The sequence below is a fragment of the Ictalurus punctatus genome, unplaced genomic scaffold (assembly GCF_001660625.3).
Source record: "Ictalurus punctatus breed USDA103 unplaced genomic scaffold, Coco_2.0 Super-Scaffold_100, whole genome shotgun sequence".
Lineage (NCBI taxonomy): Eukaryota > Metazoa > Chordata > Actinopteri > Siluriformes > Ictaluridae > Ictalurus > Ictalurus punctatus.
In genome coordinates, this window is record NW_026521086.1 from 2,361,755 (window position 1) to 2,379,566 (window position 17,812).

The 17,812-nt window shown below is 40.1% G+C and overlaps 1 long non-coding RNA gene across 1 annotated transcript; it reads right to left on the reverse strand.

Annotated features, from left to right (window-relative positions):
* Positions 1-13,464: 13,464 nt before the first annotated feature.
* On the reverse strand, positions 13,465-15,006 carry LOC128629683 (uncharacterized). Its single transcript, XR_008394041.1, has 2 exons — positions 14,717-15,006; positions 13,465-14,601 (listed from the first exon to the last, which is right to left on the reverse strand). It is a non-coding gene; the product is annotated as an uncharacterized LOC128629683 (long non-coding RNA).
* Positions 15,007-17,812: the final 2,806 nt, after the last annotated feature.

Genomic DNA, 17,812 nt, shown 5'->3' on the forward strand with positions numbered 1-17,812 from the left:
CAGAGTCGAATCACTTTCTAGTGAGAATCAAATACTCATCTCAGTCTAGTTCGTTTGGAAGTGTGCGACTCTCACTAGAAAATTATTTGACACCGAATCATCTCGAAACGAATCAAACCGATTCAGACTGGACAAATGGACTAATAGAAGAGAAAGAGCAAGAGGAAAGAGGACAGCCTTCCTGCTGAAAGCAAACCGGATCAGAACCTTACATTAGATTGTTTTCTATATTTTAATTTTAAATCAGTTGTGTTGTTTTTCTTCTTTCTGCACTCGATTGAGGAAACACAGCAATGATAAATAAATAAATAAATTTATCTGTCCAGCTTCCTCCTCTTCGTCCCCCAGAATGACGTGTGGGTGACGGATTGACGGATTTAAAAAAAGATGTCTGGGCAAACTGTGACCTCCTCGAGTTAAAAGTGAGCATCCAAGGAAATTTAATGTGTTAACTGCACTACATTCTGCAGTCACACAGCACCAGAAAAAATATGTCCATCTACTGTACATGTTAACACACAAAACAAGCTTTTGAGTATTAGTTACCCTGTCTTACTGTACAAGGCACCTGCAAATAATAAAGCAAGTAATTAAAAGTTCATCTATCATTTCACTTCCACTAATCAGTCTTTTGACCAGTCTAAAAATAAAAAGACTAAAAAGAAACAGACTTAGCAAGAAGAACTGAAGATCTGTGGATGATGAAGTCTCAGTTCCACCGCAGCTTCAACAGCCCTGGATCTTCTCCTTTAAAGCTTGGAGAAGGGCACGTCTTTCGGACTCTTCTTTTCCAGGGCTGCCTGCGCTGACTTCATAAGATCCTGTGTCTGCAACATGTTCATGTTCCAAGTAGCCTGGAGACGCAGAGGAGAAATCTCAGATTTCGACCGCTCTGCTTTGTGTTTGTGGCCATACTGTGTGTGCATGGGTCTACCTTGAGGCTAAAAATGCTTTTCATGTCTTAAGCAGGTTCTTACCATGTAGTCTAGGCTCTCAGTCACACTGTGGTCTCAGGAGTAGAGGAGGTTGATTTTGCTTCCTTGGACAGTGACGCGACTCCGGCCTGCAATCTCACCTGCTATTTCCAGAGCTCCAGCAATCATTGACTATCAGGGAACACACGACTGCAGAGATGAAGAACAGAACACACACTTGCCTTCATTTATACTAAATAATAAAGCTACATGAAAAAAATACACGGTACAACCCAAAGTCACATTCTTCTGTTATCATTCCATATCTTCCATGTGTCAGTCCAGAATTTCACCTTTTTGTGATCACAGAAATTAACGCAAAATCAAGAAACTCCACAATATTCAGAGGAGCTTCCACTTTTTCAAAGTCACTGCAGATTTGGGCCAAAACATGTCATGACACGTCATCACCACAACAGGCCTTCAGCACAGGTTACTCTACTTCCTGAACAAGTGCAGACCCGGATACAAGTTACGTTCACATTCATGGGACAATTCACATTCACAGTTCCATTGTAACTGAACTCGGACCACCTTCTACAGGTAGTCTCGGGTTCGGTACCGCAGTGCACTTCCCAGTCCACATTACGACGGTCACATTACCAACTTTTCATGCAAACTGCTCTGTGTTGGACTAAACATCCAGTGGGAAAGCCCACTAGAAGAGCTACACTGCAGAATTTTTCTGTCTAAAAATGAACAAATTTCAGGTTTTGTAGCTCTTCTTTGATAAATGACAAGATGGTAATATCATAAAATAGTTCATCATAAAACTTTGTATTAAAACCAGACATCTGATGCTCACTGTGGTTTATTTAATCTTCAACAAACTGCAAATGTAAATAATTGTTCAGAGTGTGCCCCCTTGTGGTCAACTCTTTCATAGGGGCTTGTACGAGTCAGAACAATCAGCCCATTCTTATCTTCTCATCACTTACTATCTCTATATATGATCATATGGACAAAAATAGCTTGTTTACAGATCTTGGTGTAAACATGTAAGCAAGCAATGTATGGCAAGTTAATGTTCCTCATACCTTCACCTGAAACCAGGCATCCTGTGTGCACAGACGAATATCACAGGCTGTGATTAGATCCACTCCTGCGAAAGAAGAAATCAGATCCACAAAAAAAAAAAACTTAGTAATTCAGTCTCCTGCAGCTAAAAGCCCCAGTAAAAGATAACTCTCTGATGGTTAAAGCTTTGCAGGAAAAGTGACAGCAAACAATATGGATGGAACTTCCCAGAGTTGTGGTGAGTATATGAGATGATGGTACTTAACACTCCCAACAGACCTGCTTCCACACAAACGCCATGCACTGCCACCACCACGGGCTTTGGCACTGCAGACACACCAAACACAAAGTTCAGTTTATATACCACAATGTATTACTCTAATAGGTTATTGATTGTACAAATACTACATGCATGTCGAACCCCTACATGCTTTGTGTTTAATTTATGTAAGGAATAAACATACGGTTATAGGAAAACAGTCAACGATCCAATGAAGTGGAGTGACCGTTACCACCCTAAGGTAGAACTGCACATTCTGAAGTGTTTTATTCCCCTTATACCACAGCAAGTTGTCAACAAGTGCATTTCTTTATTAATTAAAGAAGATCATGTCATACACATTAATCTATTTTAAAGGCTGATCGACAGTGGATCTTACAGATGCTGATAACAAAGTTGGGTAGCACCTACTAATAACCGATTACTACTGAATGAAAATATAACACTCAGTGGAAAAATTAAGTTCACTTTATTACAAAAATAAACAGTACTGACCGTACCATGAAAATGTACTGCACTTTTTCTAATGAAATATATATATATATATATATATATATATATATATATATATATATATATAGCATCAGACTTTTAATCTGAGGGTCCAGGGTTCAAGCCTCCAGAGTGAGCCTTACGAATAAGAGTTATGCTGGTAACGATTTCCAAGCGACATGCTGGTCAAAAGTGTGCTAGTTGTAAACAAAAATACGAACAAGGTCGTTAAACAGAAAGCACTGGGGTTAAGTTGATCTCAACTTAGAAACTGGCCAACATAATAGATAGGACCAAAGTTCAACATTCTCTTGGTTAACGTCACCATTTTACAGGTTTCACAAGAACCTTGTCTCTTTGTATGTCTCAGACTGCAGGCAGTCAGTGGGTAAAGAAGTATGAAGGACAGAGCCGTGGTTGAACCCTGTTGGTTTGTATCCTTGAACAGTGGTGCTGAGCTGTGTTAATAGTTTGTAGAAAGCCATGAAAAGCTCAGTCCAGTAAGCTCAGTCGGTAGAGCATCAGACTTTTAATCTGAGGGTCCAGGGTTCAAGTCCCTGTTTGGGTGTTGTAGTACCCTCCAAATCTTCTGAGAGGACCAGTGAAACCATCTAAGGTGCCTCTTTCAAGCATGTTTTGTTCAGCAAGCAAAATGGGCAAACTAAGGGTAAACAATCAGCAGGTTGTCAAGTTACTAATGGTTACTAGGTGAGAGTGTTGCTACCTAAGCTTTGTTACCTTTTAGCATGAAGTTGACAAAGACATGGGTGGTCATCATAGAGATTGGAGTCCATATAACAGCATCCTTATTAGACTGCGCAGTAAATCATGGGTCTGTGTGAAAAAGAGCACATTGAATGACCCCGACGTGCTTTGAACCTTCTGATCTGGAGTCAGACACACTTCCGTTGTGCCACGAGGTCCCAGCGCAAAAACTATAGCGCACAATGGTGCAACGCATACTTGTTCATCGGTGTGGCGCTCAAGACGCATTGGAACTCGGAGACAGGTGGTGGGCTGTGACTGTTGCGACTAGTGTCTGACATCTGGGCAAGAGCTCTTTCAAGGACAAGGCACGAGCCCTTTAAAGGCATAACCTGGCTGGTTTCCCTTCCCTGGACATTAAGGGAGATTTTCAAGATCAAATGGTAGATCTCACCCCAGTGCGTGAGAGTGAAGCGTGGACAACTTATACCTGAAGCGCAACTCAGGGACTCAACTGCCTATGCGATAGAACCATGGTTCAGCCTTCTTCTGGGTAACTTCACACATTTACCATTTGTACGAGGCCTTTGTGTCATTATACGTGTCAGATGATGGGCAATCAGTGGCAAAGGTGGCGTAAACCTGCTTTTTGCGAGGCATACAGAGCCAAGATTACACGTCAGTTTGTGGTGTGGAATTAACGTGTTTGTTAGAAATTTTGGTCTCCTTGTGCAGAAAAGCCAAGTTTAATTAAAAATGCTGATGCTATTCTACTTGTTCTCATACCATGACACGAAGGCATTCCTTGAACCAAGACAAGCCTCCAGAGTGAGCCTTACGAATAAGAGTTATGCTGGTAACGATTTCCAAGCGACATGCTGGTCAAAAGTGTGCTAGTTGTAAACAAAAATACGAACAAGGTCGTTAAACAGAAAGCACTGGGGTTAAGTTGATCTCAACTTAGAAACTGGCCAACATAATAGATAGGACCAAAGTTCAACATTCTCTTGGTTAACGTCACCATTTTACAGGTTTCACAAGAACCTTGTCTCTTTGTATGTCTCAGACTGCAGGCAGTCAGTGGGTAAAGAAGTATGAAGGACAGAGCTGTGGTTGAACCTTGTTGGTTTGTATCCTTGAATAGTGGTGCTGAGCTGTGTTAATAGTTTGTAGAAAGCCATGAAAAGCTCAGTCCAGTAAGCTCAGTCGGTAGAGCATCAGACTTTTAATCTGAGGGTCCAGGGTTCAAGTCCTTGTTTGGGTGTTGTAGTACCCTCCAAATCTTCTGAGAGGACCAGTGAAACCATCTAAGGTGCCTCTTTCCAGCATGTTTTGTTCAGCAAGCAAAATGGGCAAACTAAGGGTAAACATTCAGCAGGTTGTCAAGTTACTAATGGTTACTAGGTGAGAGTGTTGCTACCTAAGCTTTGTTACCTTTTAGCATGAAGTTGACAAAGACATGGGTGGTCATCATAGAGATTGGAGTCCATATAACAGCATCCTTATTAGACTGCGCAGAAAATCATGGGTCTGTGTGAAAAAGAGCACATTGAATGACCCCGACATGATTTGAACCTTCTGATCTGGAGTCAGACACACTTCCGTTGCGCCACGAGGTCCCAGCTCGAAGCCTATAGCGCATCATGGTGCAAGGCATACTTGTTCATCGGTGTGGCGATCAAGACGCATTGGAACTCGGAGACAGGTGGTGGGCTGTGACTGTTGCGACTAGTGTCTGACATCTGGGCAAGAGCTCTTTCAAGGACAAGGCACGAGCCCTTTAAAGGCATAACCTGCCAGGTTTCCCTTCCCTGGACATTAAGGGAGATTTTCAAGATCAAATGGTAGATCTCACCCCAGTGCATTGAATGACCCCGACGTGATTTGAACACGCAACCTTCTGATCTGGAGTCAGACACGCTACCGGCGCTCGCTCGCTCGCTCGCTCTATCTATCTATCTATTTATTTAATATATATATATATATATATAAACAAACACACACACTATGAATAAATATTAAAGTCAATAAAAAGATGTACAGTATTTCACAATAAAGTGAGTACTCCCCTCACATTTTTGTAAATATTTGATGATATCTTTTCATGTGACAACACTGAAGAAATGACACTTTGCTACAGTGTAAAGTAGTGAGTGTACAGCTTGTGTAACAGTGTAAATTTGCTGTCCCCTCAAAATAACTCAACACACATTAATGTCTAAACCGCTGGCAACAAAAGTGAGTACACCCCCAAGTAAAAATGTCCAAATTGGGCCCAATTAGCCATTTTCCCTCCCCGGTGTCATGTGACTTGTTAGTGTTACAAGGTCTCAGGTGTGAATGGGGAGCAGGTGTGTAAAATTTGGTGTCATCACTCTCACACTCCCTCATACTGGTCACTGGAAGTTCAACATGGCACCTCAAGGCAAAGAACTCTCTGAGGATGTGAAAAAAAGAATTCTTGCTCTACATAAAAATGGCCTAGGCTTTAAGAAGATTACCAAGACCCTGACACTGAGCTGCAGCACGGTGACCAAGACCATACAGCGGTTTAACAGGACAGGTTCCACTCAGAACAGGCCTTGCCATGGTCGACCAAAGAAGAAGTTGAGTGCACGTGCTCAGCGTCATATCCAGAGGTTGTCTTTGGGAAATAGTGCTGCCAGCATTGCTGCAAAGGTTGAAGGGGTGGGGGGTCAGCCTGGGCTTTGGACACTGCAGACACAAACACAAAATCAAGTTTATATACGACAATGTATTACTCGAATAGGTTATTGATTGTGCAAATACTTTATGCATGTAGAACCCCTACATGCTTTGAGTTTAATATGTATTATGTAAGGAATAAACATGCGGTTAAACGAGCTTCATTTTGGTAAAATTCAAACATTCAACATTCAAAGATGGGGGGGGGGGGGGGGGGGGGGTGGTGGCTACAGAAATCATTTGTTGCCTCAGCTGGTAAATACAGTAGCAAATGTACCAGGTCATAAATTGGCTAACGTATTGGAGAGACAATCCAAAGTGTTCAAAGAAGAGTTGGGTCCACTACTGGAGAGAGAAATCCAGAGGCTGGTGGAAGACAAGATCATTGAACAAATGCAGTTTGCAGAGTGGGCAGCTCCCATTGTTCCAGTCAGAAAACTGATGGTTCTACCCCAATTTGTAGGGATTATAAATTCGCAGTAAATCCAGCTCTAGTGTGGAGCAGTATCCAATTCCCAAGGTAGAAGATTTATTTGCTCAGTCGGCAGGAGGAAAGAATTTCCCAACTGGACATGACCCATGCGCATCAGAAGATAATGCTGCACAAAAATTCCAATAAGTATGTTACAATCAACATGCACAAGGGATTATGTACTTACAACAGGCCACCATTTGGAGTTGCTTCAAGTCCAGCGATCTTCCAGCACACAATAGAAGGGATTCTGCAAGACATCACACGCGTCACAGTTTATCTGGATGACATTTTAGTCTCAGGGGCTAATGAACATCTGCAGAACTTGGATGAGGTACTAAGTAGGATAGAAAAGAGTGGACTGAGGCAAAGAAGGAGCAAGTGCGAGTCCTTGGGAGAAGTAGAGATATTTTTAGGTCACAAAATTAATGCCATAGGATTACAGTCGAAAGACAGGTCCTATATTATGTTTGAGACAGCTGGCATTGTAGCCGTGAAATCAGCTAACATTATGCTCCATGTAATGTTTGAGATATCCAGTTATTTGTTAAACGCTAACGCATTGCAATGTTATAAACTACCTCCTAATGGACCACCATGCATCTCCATTCAGCCCGTGTCCTGTCAGCTAAATGTAGCCTCATGTCACTAATAATTATTCACATGTTCATGCTTTTAATAAATCTTTTTATCCTGACACCGTATCAGTGACTTTAAACTAATGCCTGCATTCAGAGTATAAGGGATATGTGTGTGCATTCAGGAGTGCACCTTAGCACTTATTAGTCATGGTCAGACAGTGTTTGAACTAAAATATCTCTCTCTCTCTCTCTCTCTCTCTCTCTCTCTCTCTCTCTCTCTCTCTCTCTCAGTATCAGCCAGAGGAGGATGCCCTCCAGGAGTTTTCAATTTTATAGTTTTTTTTTTTAATTCTCTGGGTTTTTAAAAAAAAATAAAAATCACACCATGGTACTGAGCATGTGTACTTTTGGTGGTATCGTTACCAACGACTAGATTTTTGGTATCATGACATCCCTAATATGTAAGGAAATAGGATGAACTCTGCATACAGGGAAGCTTAGTTTTATGGGGGACTCGCGTAGTGGTTCCACCTCCGCGGCGTGCGGCTCTTCTAAGACATCTACACGAAACCCATCCGGGAATTACCAGGATGAAAGGCCTGGTGCGTAGCTATATGTGGTTGCCACACTTGGATGCAGAGGTGGAAGCATTGGTCAAATCGTATGCAGTCTGTCAGGAAAACAGAAACGCTCCGGCAAACGCGCCACTGCATGCGTGAGAGATACCAGAGCAACCATGGAGAAGGATTCACATTGATTACGGTGCACCGTGGATGGGTAGAATGTTCTTGATCGTGGTAGAAGCATTCTCAAAATGGATAGAGGCTTATCTGTTAATCAAGTCTACATCCACAGTTACCATTCAGTGCTTAAGACAAACCTTTAGCCAACACAGGATACCAGAAGTAGTGATGTCAGACCATAGCAGTTTTTTTGTTTTTTTACCAGTGCTGAATTCCAAGAGTTTATGGAAAGAAACGGAATTAAACACAAGCACAGCACCCTACCATGCATCTTCCAGTGGTCTGGCTGAAAGGGCCGTTCAAACATTCAAAACCCTGATGAAAAGAGTGCTGGAGAGTCCATTGAAAAAGCTAGGCAGAGTGCTGTTCAGTTACCGAACGACGCCACAGTCGACCACTGGCAAATCAGCCGCTAATCAGCTGTGTGGAAGGAAACTGGTCTACACAGGGAGACTGGTCTACACAATTATTTGTATCTCATTGAGATACAAATAATTGAGAAAAATGGTACCATGACCAACATGCAAAGGAAAGATATCTCGTGGTGGGTGACCCAGTGTATACTAGGAACTTCAGCTCTGGACCTACTTTTATTCCAGGAACAGTTCAGAAAAAGACTGGTCCTGTATGGTGCACAGTAGCATTGGGAAGTGGGCAAGTAGTGCACTGACATATTGATCAGGTGAGAGACAGGCACAATGCAACATCCGTAGCACCAGAGTTGTAAGACACTTCACGGCCAGATGTTGCCATTCCAGCGCATTCTACAAAAGACTCAGGTTCTTCATTCTCTGAGGAAAGTCACAAACAAAAACTGGGAGGAACTTCTGAAGTGGCTGCATCAGAAACTTTCCTTGGGATGGAAAACCCCGAGTTGAGAAGGTCTACACGTACTAAATCTCCAAGCTATCTGAAAGATTATAATTAGTGTAGTGGTGAGTTCCCCAAACGCAGGGCAAGAATGAACCCAGGAACTGAACTGAATCTCAAGAGAAAGTGGGGCATGCAATAAGACAATGGCCCAAAACAAATAATGGTTAAAGAACAATAAAGTTATTGGTTTGGAATGGCCAAAACTGATGTCCAAGCCCATGTGCAGGACTAATAAACAGTTACTGGAAATGATTAGTTGCAGTTATTGCTGCACAAGGGGGTCAGATCAGATACTGAAGGCAAAAGGTTCACATACTTTTGCCACTCCCAGATATGTAATATTGGATTATTTTCTGCAATAAATAAATGACCAAGTATAACATGTGTCACGTTTGTTTAAATGGGTTCTCTTTGAGTAGTTTTAGGACTTGTCTGAAAATCTTGTTATTTATGTAGAAATATAGAAAACTCTAAAGGGTTCACAAACTTTCAAGCACCACTGTAGCTGTGATGTGCAGCAAAAGGTTGTTGAGCTTCACAAAATGGGAAGTGTCTATAAGAAAATAGCACAAGCATCGAAAATGCTCATTTCCACCATCAGGACAATAATTAAGAAGCTCCAGTCAACTGGAAATGTTATGAATCAACCTGGAATTGGACGTGTGTCTATATCGTCTCAACACACCGAAGAGGACGGTTCGAGTGGATAAAACATCTCCAAGGGTCACAGCTGGAGAATTGCAGAAGTTAGTTGTGTCTTGGGGTCAGAAAGTCTCCAAAACTACAATATGAAGTCACCTACATCACCACAAGTTGTTGGAAGGGTTTCAAGAAAAAAGCCTCTACTCTCATCCAAAAACACACTCAGGTGTCTTCAGTTGGCCAGACACTACTGGAACTTCAAATGGGATCGGGTTCTATGGTCAGATGAAACCAAAATAGAGCTTTTTGGTAATAAACACCAGAGGTGGTTTTGAAGCACACAGATAGGCAGCCATATGGAAAAGTACCTCATGCCCACGGTTAAATATGGTGGTGGATCTTTAATGTTTTGGGAATGTTTTTCTGCCAGAGGACCTGGACATATTGTTAGGATACATGGATATTAAATAAAAACCTGACTGCCTCTGCCAGAAAGATTAAAATGTGCCGTGGTTGGATCTTCCAGCAGGACAGTGATCCAAAACATACATCAAAATCAACGCAAAAACGGTTTACTGACCACAAAATCATTTAACACTAATGATCAGTATTAAAAATATTAACATGGATATCTGAGTCTGATAATAAAATTAACTTCTACTTGCAGTCAAATTTTGTAGTGTTTAGAACATTTAACACCCAAAAGAAAACCAAAAGGGGGTACAAACTTTTACACTCCACTGTATTTGGTTGAAATTGCGCTTATAGAACAACTGAACAGCAACGTTTCCATACAGGTTTTAGTGAAGTGTTTAACAATAGCAACTTGACTTGAAATGGATGATGTTTCATTAGCGTGGCCTGTGCCCAAATCCAAATAAACCTGCTACCTTTAACAGACAGATGCGGTTAGCCACGCCCATGGACGCCAGAGAGGATAATATGGTTGGTTCGAACGTGCGTGGTGGGTGGAGCCACGAGAGAGCGCTCTACATAGAGTTTAAATCTATTACTTCATCCCCAGTGAAATCCTCTTATACAGAGACTAAGGGTCCATAGAGTATGATTCAGTCATTATCTACATCATTTAATTCACTTGAGTGACACCTGTTTATAGTAGTTTCACATAAAATCACAAATATTATAGCTTCAAAATGCAACTCATACAAATTTTTTTTGTAAATAAATTATATATTTTGTAAATGTATAAAATAAAACTTGTGTCCTATGTGGTGGTGTAGTGGCTAGCACAAGGACAGATTTAGTGATTTGTCGGATCCTAGACAAAATATAGGGATGGGGCCCTCATTTCAGTGTTTTAACATCAATATTTAAAATTTCAGCTTATGTTATTTAGCATTAACAGCAATAATCAGGCGTGTACGGGGCCTAAAAGTGGCCCTGGACTTTCTGGCCCCGAGTGGACCACCACACCCGGTCCACAATACGCCACTCATGAAGTAAGCATTCTGATGGCATTTTAGAAAAAAACATAATTAATTAGCAAAAAGTAAAAATAAAACTTTCTTAACTCTAAGTTTATGCAGCGTTTTGGGGGCCCTTGCTAGCTCGGGGCCCAAGGCAATTGCTGCACGTACGTTATCATGTTTGCCTTGCACCTCCAGTTTTGGAGGTTCAACTCCTGCCTCTGCCCTGCATCGTAGTTCTCATCGTGCTTCAGGGGGTTTCATCCGGGTACTCTGGTTTCCTCCCACAGTCCAAAGACATGTGTTGTAGGCCAATTGGTATCTCTAAAAAATGTGTGCAATTGTGCCCTGCAATGGGTTGGCACCCTGTCCTGGGTGTCCCCCCACCTTGTGCCCTGAGTCCCCTGTGAGTCTTGACTCTGTGTAGGAAAAATGGGTGGATCTATGTGTCCTGCTCTAAAAAAAAAAATAAAAAAAAAGAACCTGTTTGAATATTAGTACTTGCAAACAAGCAAAAGTGTTGTGTGAAGTGTATTAAAGAAGACAGAGCACTTGTGAATTTTAGACTTGACTGAAAATCACTTACACACAAACAAACAAAAAACCTCAAAAGTGTAAACTCTGGGTTTAAGTATCTGTCCAGTGAAGTATTTAGCAGCGCATTTATCTCCATATCAGGTGTGTTATACTATTACACTGAGCAGACTGACCTATCATAACAAACAGCATATAGTCTCATATTCCATATTCTATTATATACTAGCAGTATTATTTAACTGAAAGTCAAAACTTTTGCTACTAAAACCATGCAGTAGAACTGCTCGATAGAAATAACATTGCTCATGTGACATCCTATTAAATGTAAATATTATGTATATGTACTTTGGCTAGTTGTTTTTTTCTCCATATGGTTATAATGTTCCCGAGACTAATACATCACAGGTATTCATCATGTATACATAAGATGGACTACCATAACAAAATGAGCATAAAGTTCAAGTCATGCACAGATGTTTATAATCGAATCATTTTCCTATATGTCACAAATGACCAAATAGTCTTCAGTAATTCCAGACAGCATGGAGAAAGTTAAATAAAGTGAAGTGAAGGATATAATGGATGCCTGAAGGGTTGCATAAAACATCTCAAAACTATGACTACACAATAAATTGATGGGATTTATGTGCATTAAATTGTGTTTTTATGAAACATCTTAAGAAACAGGGGAATAATGTCGACTGAGATTGATTACTTAAAGTGAAAAACAATAAGAATCATTTTATAATAAATAAATAATGTACAATGTAAAATAGATAAATTATTTACAATAACCTGATTGCATAAGTGTGCACACCCTTAAACACATTTAAATTTTATCACAGCATTTCATCTTTTTGGATAAGAGTAGATCAGTTTGGAGCGTCTTGATTTAGCAATATTTTGCCATTCTTCCTTGCAAAAGCATTCTAACTCCGTCAGATTGGCTGGACATCTCCTGTGCACAGCCCTCTCCGGGAAACCCCCCAGATTTATGATTGGATTTAGGTCTGGACTCTGACTGGGCCATTCCAAAAGCTTGAACTTGTTTTGGTGAAGTCATTCGTTTGTTGATCTGGAGGTTTGCTTGGTCGTTAACATGCTGAAAGGTGAAATTCCTCTTCATCTTAAGTGTTGTAGCAGAAGCCTTAATGTTTTGTACCAAAATTGACTGATATTTGGAGTTATTCATTATTCCCTCCATCCTGATTAAAGCCCAGGTCCAGCTGAAGAAAAACCACTCCAAAGCTCAATGCTTCCCTGTGGGGATGGTGCTCTTTTGGTGTTGCGTTGTTTTTTTTTTTTTTGCCAAACATGTTTTTTGGTTATAGCTAAAAAGTTAAATTTTGGTCTTGTCAGGTATCATAACATTATTCCACATGGTTTTGGGAGATAAAAAATGAGTAATTTTAGATGTGTAATTCACAAACTTAAACTTTTCATTCAAAACGTTGCTAAATGTTTGAGATTTTTCTTTATTCTCTCGACCATATAAACCATAATACTTAAATACTTAAGAGACGACAACTGAATTTATTTGTGATATTTGTCTTTGTACGGAATGAATGAACACAGGATATTCCAGGTGAAACCATCAGGGTTGAACAGCATTAATAGGCACTAGATGGGACAGTGATGTGAGAAGTTTAAATAGACCCTGTAATGCAGCCTGGCTGGGGTTTTAAGGTCATGTAAAAATCCACTTAAAAATGATATTATATAGAACACGGATACATTCATGGCTCATTTGTTCACATTTAATCCGCACTGAATCATTTGTCAAGTACTGAATAGAACCCATATTCTGTTCATTAAAATTTACTCCAAGTACGTGCATACCATGTGTGTAAAAAGAAAATCAGTACCATCATGCCCTTCTTTAGAGATTTTATATTGATTAGTTTCACTTGTCCATTTGCTCTTACTATATTAATGTTTACGAGGGGCATCTACACACAAATTGTGTTTTTGCTTTGTGCAGGATAATAAAATACATCAAAAAGGCACTCGGGATAAACATTGTGTACATGGACTTTTTAATAATGCTGTAAAATGATTAGCAAAAGGAGACTTCATAATCTTGCTTACAAATCAGAATATATAACTTCAAATAATAATAAACACAGGAAGACATTTCTGTAACCCATCATTCACAACAGCCTTTAAATCTGTTTGCTGGTCCATCTGTAAGAGAAAAAATATTATACATGCATACAAAAATAAATTTCCAGCCCAGCTACACATTTGAGGTTTCATGCTAACTGCAGTTCTACCTGCTTTTTATAGTTACAGGTGTGAGTCACATTTCTTCTGTCATATTCGGCAGAGAGCATAATAAAGCACACCCTTCTTTTTCCCCCTGGTTTCACAGACAAGGCCTAAGCCTAGTCCCAGACTAAAATGTATCTTTGAGCTGTTTTAACTGAAAGCTACTTGCACGGACGGATCTTAAAACACGTCAGTGCCATTGTTTTATCTCAGGATGTGCACCAGAAATATTTTTTTCTAAAGACACGTTTATAAAAGCTACTGAAATGTCCTAATTTATTGAAGATCTAATCCTGGCTTAATGTAAACCCTGTCTGTGAAACCGGGCCTTTATCTTCTAGTGAAGGGGAAGAACATTCATTGAGCCTGTAATAAACTTTTACACAATCTTTAAATAGTAAAAAATGAAGGACACTAATGTAGTAACCGCTGAAAGTATCATGGTGAATATAGTCACAAATAAGGTCAAATATTTCACAAGACCTTGAGCGGGGATAGTTGTGACTTTCACAATATAACATCCTCTACACAACACCAGCAACAATGAACTAAACCTGTTCTGAGACCAGGAGCTATGCTGAAAGAAGTGAGAGCAGCACCTTGCACAGGAAGAACCTCTCCTCCCACTCGTCAACCCCATCATACTTACACTTCTTGCAGCATAACTGGACTCACCTCTGTGTAGCACAAGTCAAACCACTGAACAGAAAAAGGTTGGTGGGTGGACTACAAGACACAGTCACACTTTATTTATAATAATAGAGTGTTTATTCAGAGTCGTACCATCACCTCTTGGGAGAGGGTGAAGATGGCTACCTGTGTTGGAGTGTGATGGAGAACAAGATCACTGCAGCACAAGCACCATGGCCAGAAACCCTTTTGACCTAAAAAAAGAAAAAACATGTTTGGTAAATCATGAGGCTGTCTAACAGAAATTAAATCAATACATAAAAACATGACAAGCATTCTGGCTAGGTCAGCTGATGGAGGACAACATACCCCAGCCCACTTAGCTTCCACATGACAGCCAGGAAGTCTTTCTTGGTGGCCTCCAACACAGCCAAGCACTGCATGTGGAAAACAGCACCTCAGTAAGAATCTGAAAATAAAAGATCATCACCTGGGACTCACAGAGGCCAGAAATGCTGCTTATGTAGAAAGTTTAAAAGCAACTCAACAGCCAGGTCATAAACACACACTCAGCAGGAATATAGATTTATAATCTGCGGCTTTAAACAACGTTTGGGGGAAGGTGCACTTCCTAAACATGACCACACGATGGCAGTCAAGATCCACCCAGAACACCACGCAGCGCTGATATTTTATTTATTTTATTTTATTAATCACCCTTTCTTCTTCTTCTTCTTCTTCTTCTTCTTCTTCTTCTTCTTCTTATTATTATTATTATTATTATTATTATTGTTATTATTATTGTATTCATATTAGCATAAGATTAGGAAATAATTTCTAAAAACTCAGTCACACCTTCATGCTACCTCTGTGCATGATGTCAATGGTGCACTGCTCCTCTTTCTCCATAGATACAGGGACCCTCGACTTTAAGCCTTTTTATTGCAAGAGCAGCTGCTACAATAATAATTATGTGTAGATGGAAAAAAAAGTATTAGGCTAAGCAAATGTTCTGAGTTTTTTTCTAGCAGTTTTTGACTTTTTATTTCAATTTATTTGTGTAGCGCTTTTTACAATAGACATTGTCTCAAAGCAGCTTTACAGAAATATCAACATGGTATACAGATATTAAAGGTGCGAATTTATCCCAACTGAGCAAGACACTGAGTGGCGACGGTGGCAAGGAAAAACTCCCTAAGATGTTTTAAGAGGAAGAAACCTTGAGAGGAACCCGACTCAGAAGGAAACCGTCCTCATCTGGGTAACAACAGATATTGTGAAAGAGTTCATTATGGATTTATATGAAGTCTGTATGGCGTTAGGAGCAGCCGTAGTCCCAGCAGTCTGGAATTAAAGAAGATTTGAGCTCCATCCAGAGGCAGAAAGGATCTGGATCTCTAGTATCTCCATAAATTCGTGGGGGGCCCGGCGAAAGGAGAGAGGGAGAAAAAAGATAATTATGACTGCGAATTAGTAGAACAGAATCTAGTCAGGGTAGGCTTGAGAAAACAAAATACGTTTTAAGCTTAGACTTAAACACTGAGACTGTGTATGAGTCCCGAACACTAATAGGAAGACTGTTCCATAACTGTGGGACTCTATAAGAGAAAGCTCTTCCCCCTGCTGTAGGCTTCACTATTCGAGGTACCGTCAGATAGCCTGCATCTTTTGATCTAAGTAGGCATGGAGGATCATAGAAAACCAAAAGGTCCATTAGATATTGTGGCGTGAGACCATTTAGTGCTTTATAGGTCAATAAAAGTATTTTATAGTTAATGCGAGATTTTACTGGGAGCCAATGCAGTATTGATAATATCGGTGTGATATGGTCGTATCTTCTAGTTCTAGTTAGGACTCTAGTAGCTGCATTCTGGACTAACTGGAGTTTATTTATATTCCTACTGGAACATCCAGACAGTATGGCATTACTGTAATCTAATCTAGAGGTGACGAATGCATGAACTAGTATTTCCGCATCATGTAGTGACAATATGTTTCTTATTTTAGAAATGTTTCTGAGATGAAAGAAGACTATCCTAGTAATATTATCTACATGAGCATCAAATGATAGGCTGGAGTCAATAATCACTCCAAGGTCTTTAACTGCTGCACATGATGAAACAGAAAGACCATCCAGAGTAACCATGTGATCAGAAAGAATACTTCTAGCTACACGTGGGCCTAATAAAAGTATTTCTGTTTTATCAGAATTAAGTAGAAGGAAGTTAATTAACATCCAATGTCTAATGTCCTTTACACATTCCTCAACTTTACTAAGCTTCTGTCTGTCCTCTGGCTTCGCTGAAACATACAGCTGTGTATCATCAGCATAACAGTGGAAGCTAATTCCATGTTTACGAATAATTTGACCAAGGGGTAGCATATATAAAGTAAAGAGCAGTGGGCCTAAAACAGACATGTACATGTATTTCATCAACACTGCTACGAGCTTATTTTTTCCCCATAACAATAATATAGCCTTATTCTCTGTTTACTCAGCAAGACTATAACTTTATTCCCAGTTCCTCTCCTTAATTTCAGTCACTTCCTCACTGAAACCTATAATCAGAATAACTCCAAAGCTCAGGACCCAAGTCTCCACTCTAAATCCTGTGTCTAGAACACAAGCTCTGAACTCTTATCTAACACATTTAGTGTTTTATCTGCTCTAAAGCACCCACCTCAGCTTGTGCAGGCCGCTTAATTAGCTGATGACTTGAATCAGGTGAGTTTGGTGCAGGTTCTAATTGAACATCCTCAGGAGTGTAAGGAAGCCTCTCTCTAATATCTTTCTTACCGGTTCAACTCCAACTTCATCACCACCCCAAGAAAGCACTGCATGTTAGTAGTGTTCAGGGTCAGTATCTAAACTGACAGTCTATTCACACACACTAGCACTACTGCACTTCACATCCAGTATTTCCTTCTCTAATGTAGTGGGTTCATAATAAAACTGCCATATTAAATCATGAGCACCAAAAGTCATGTTTATTCTCATCACTGCTCCTGTGTAGCTTAATATATTCCGTAGGAGGCCTCGACTGTTTCACTCGAGAATATCCACAAATAGGGAAGAAGATTACAGAGATAAATGTAATGTATTCACTGTTACATTAAAACAACGATTATCAAGGGAGAGAAAGAAAGTGAGTTCTACACCTCTGACCTGTACATGACGTCATCAAAGATCTTATGGTTCACTGCTCCAATTTAACTGTGTGTGTGTGTTAGGGATGCACCGATGCCGATACCAGTACTCAGGTGTCGGCCCGATACTGTGTTCATGTACTCTTGCTTGTAAAACTAAAAAAAACTAAAGACAGAGGAAGAAAGGATCTGGATCTCTAGTATCTCCATAAATTCGTGTGGGGATTACTGGTAGATCAGAGAGAATAGTCGGGAACATATTAAAGGATTTGAAAACATCTTTTCCTGCATGTTTGTGGGATAATATATAACCAAGTT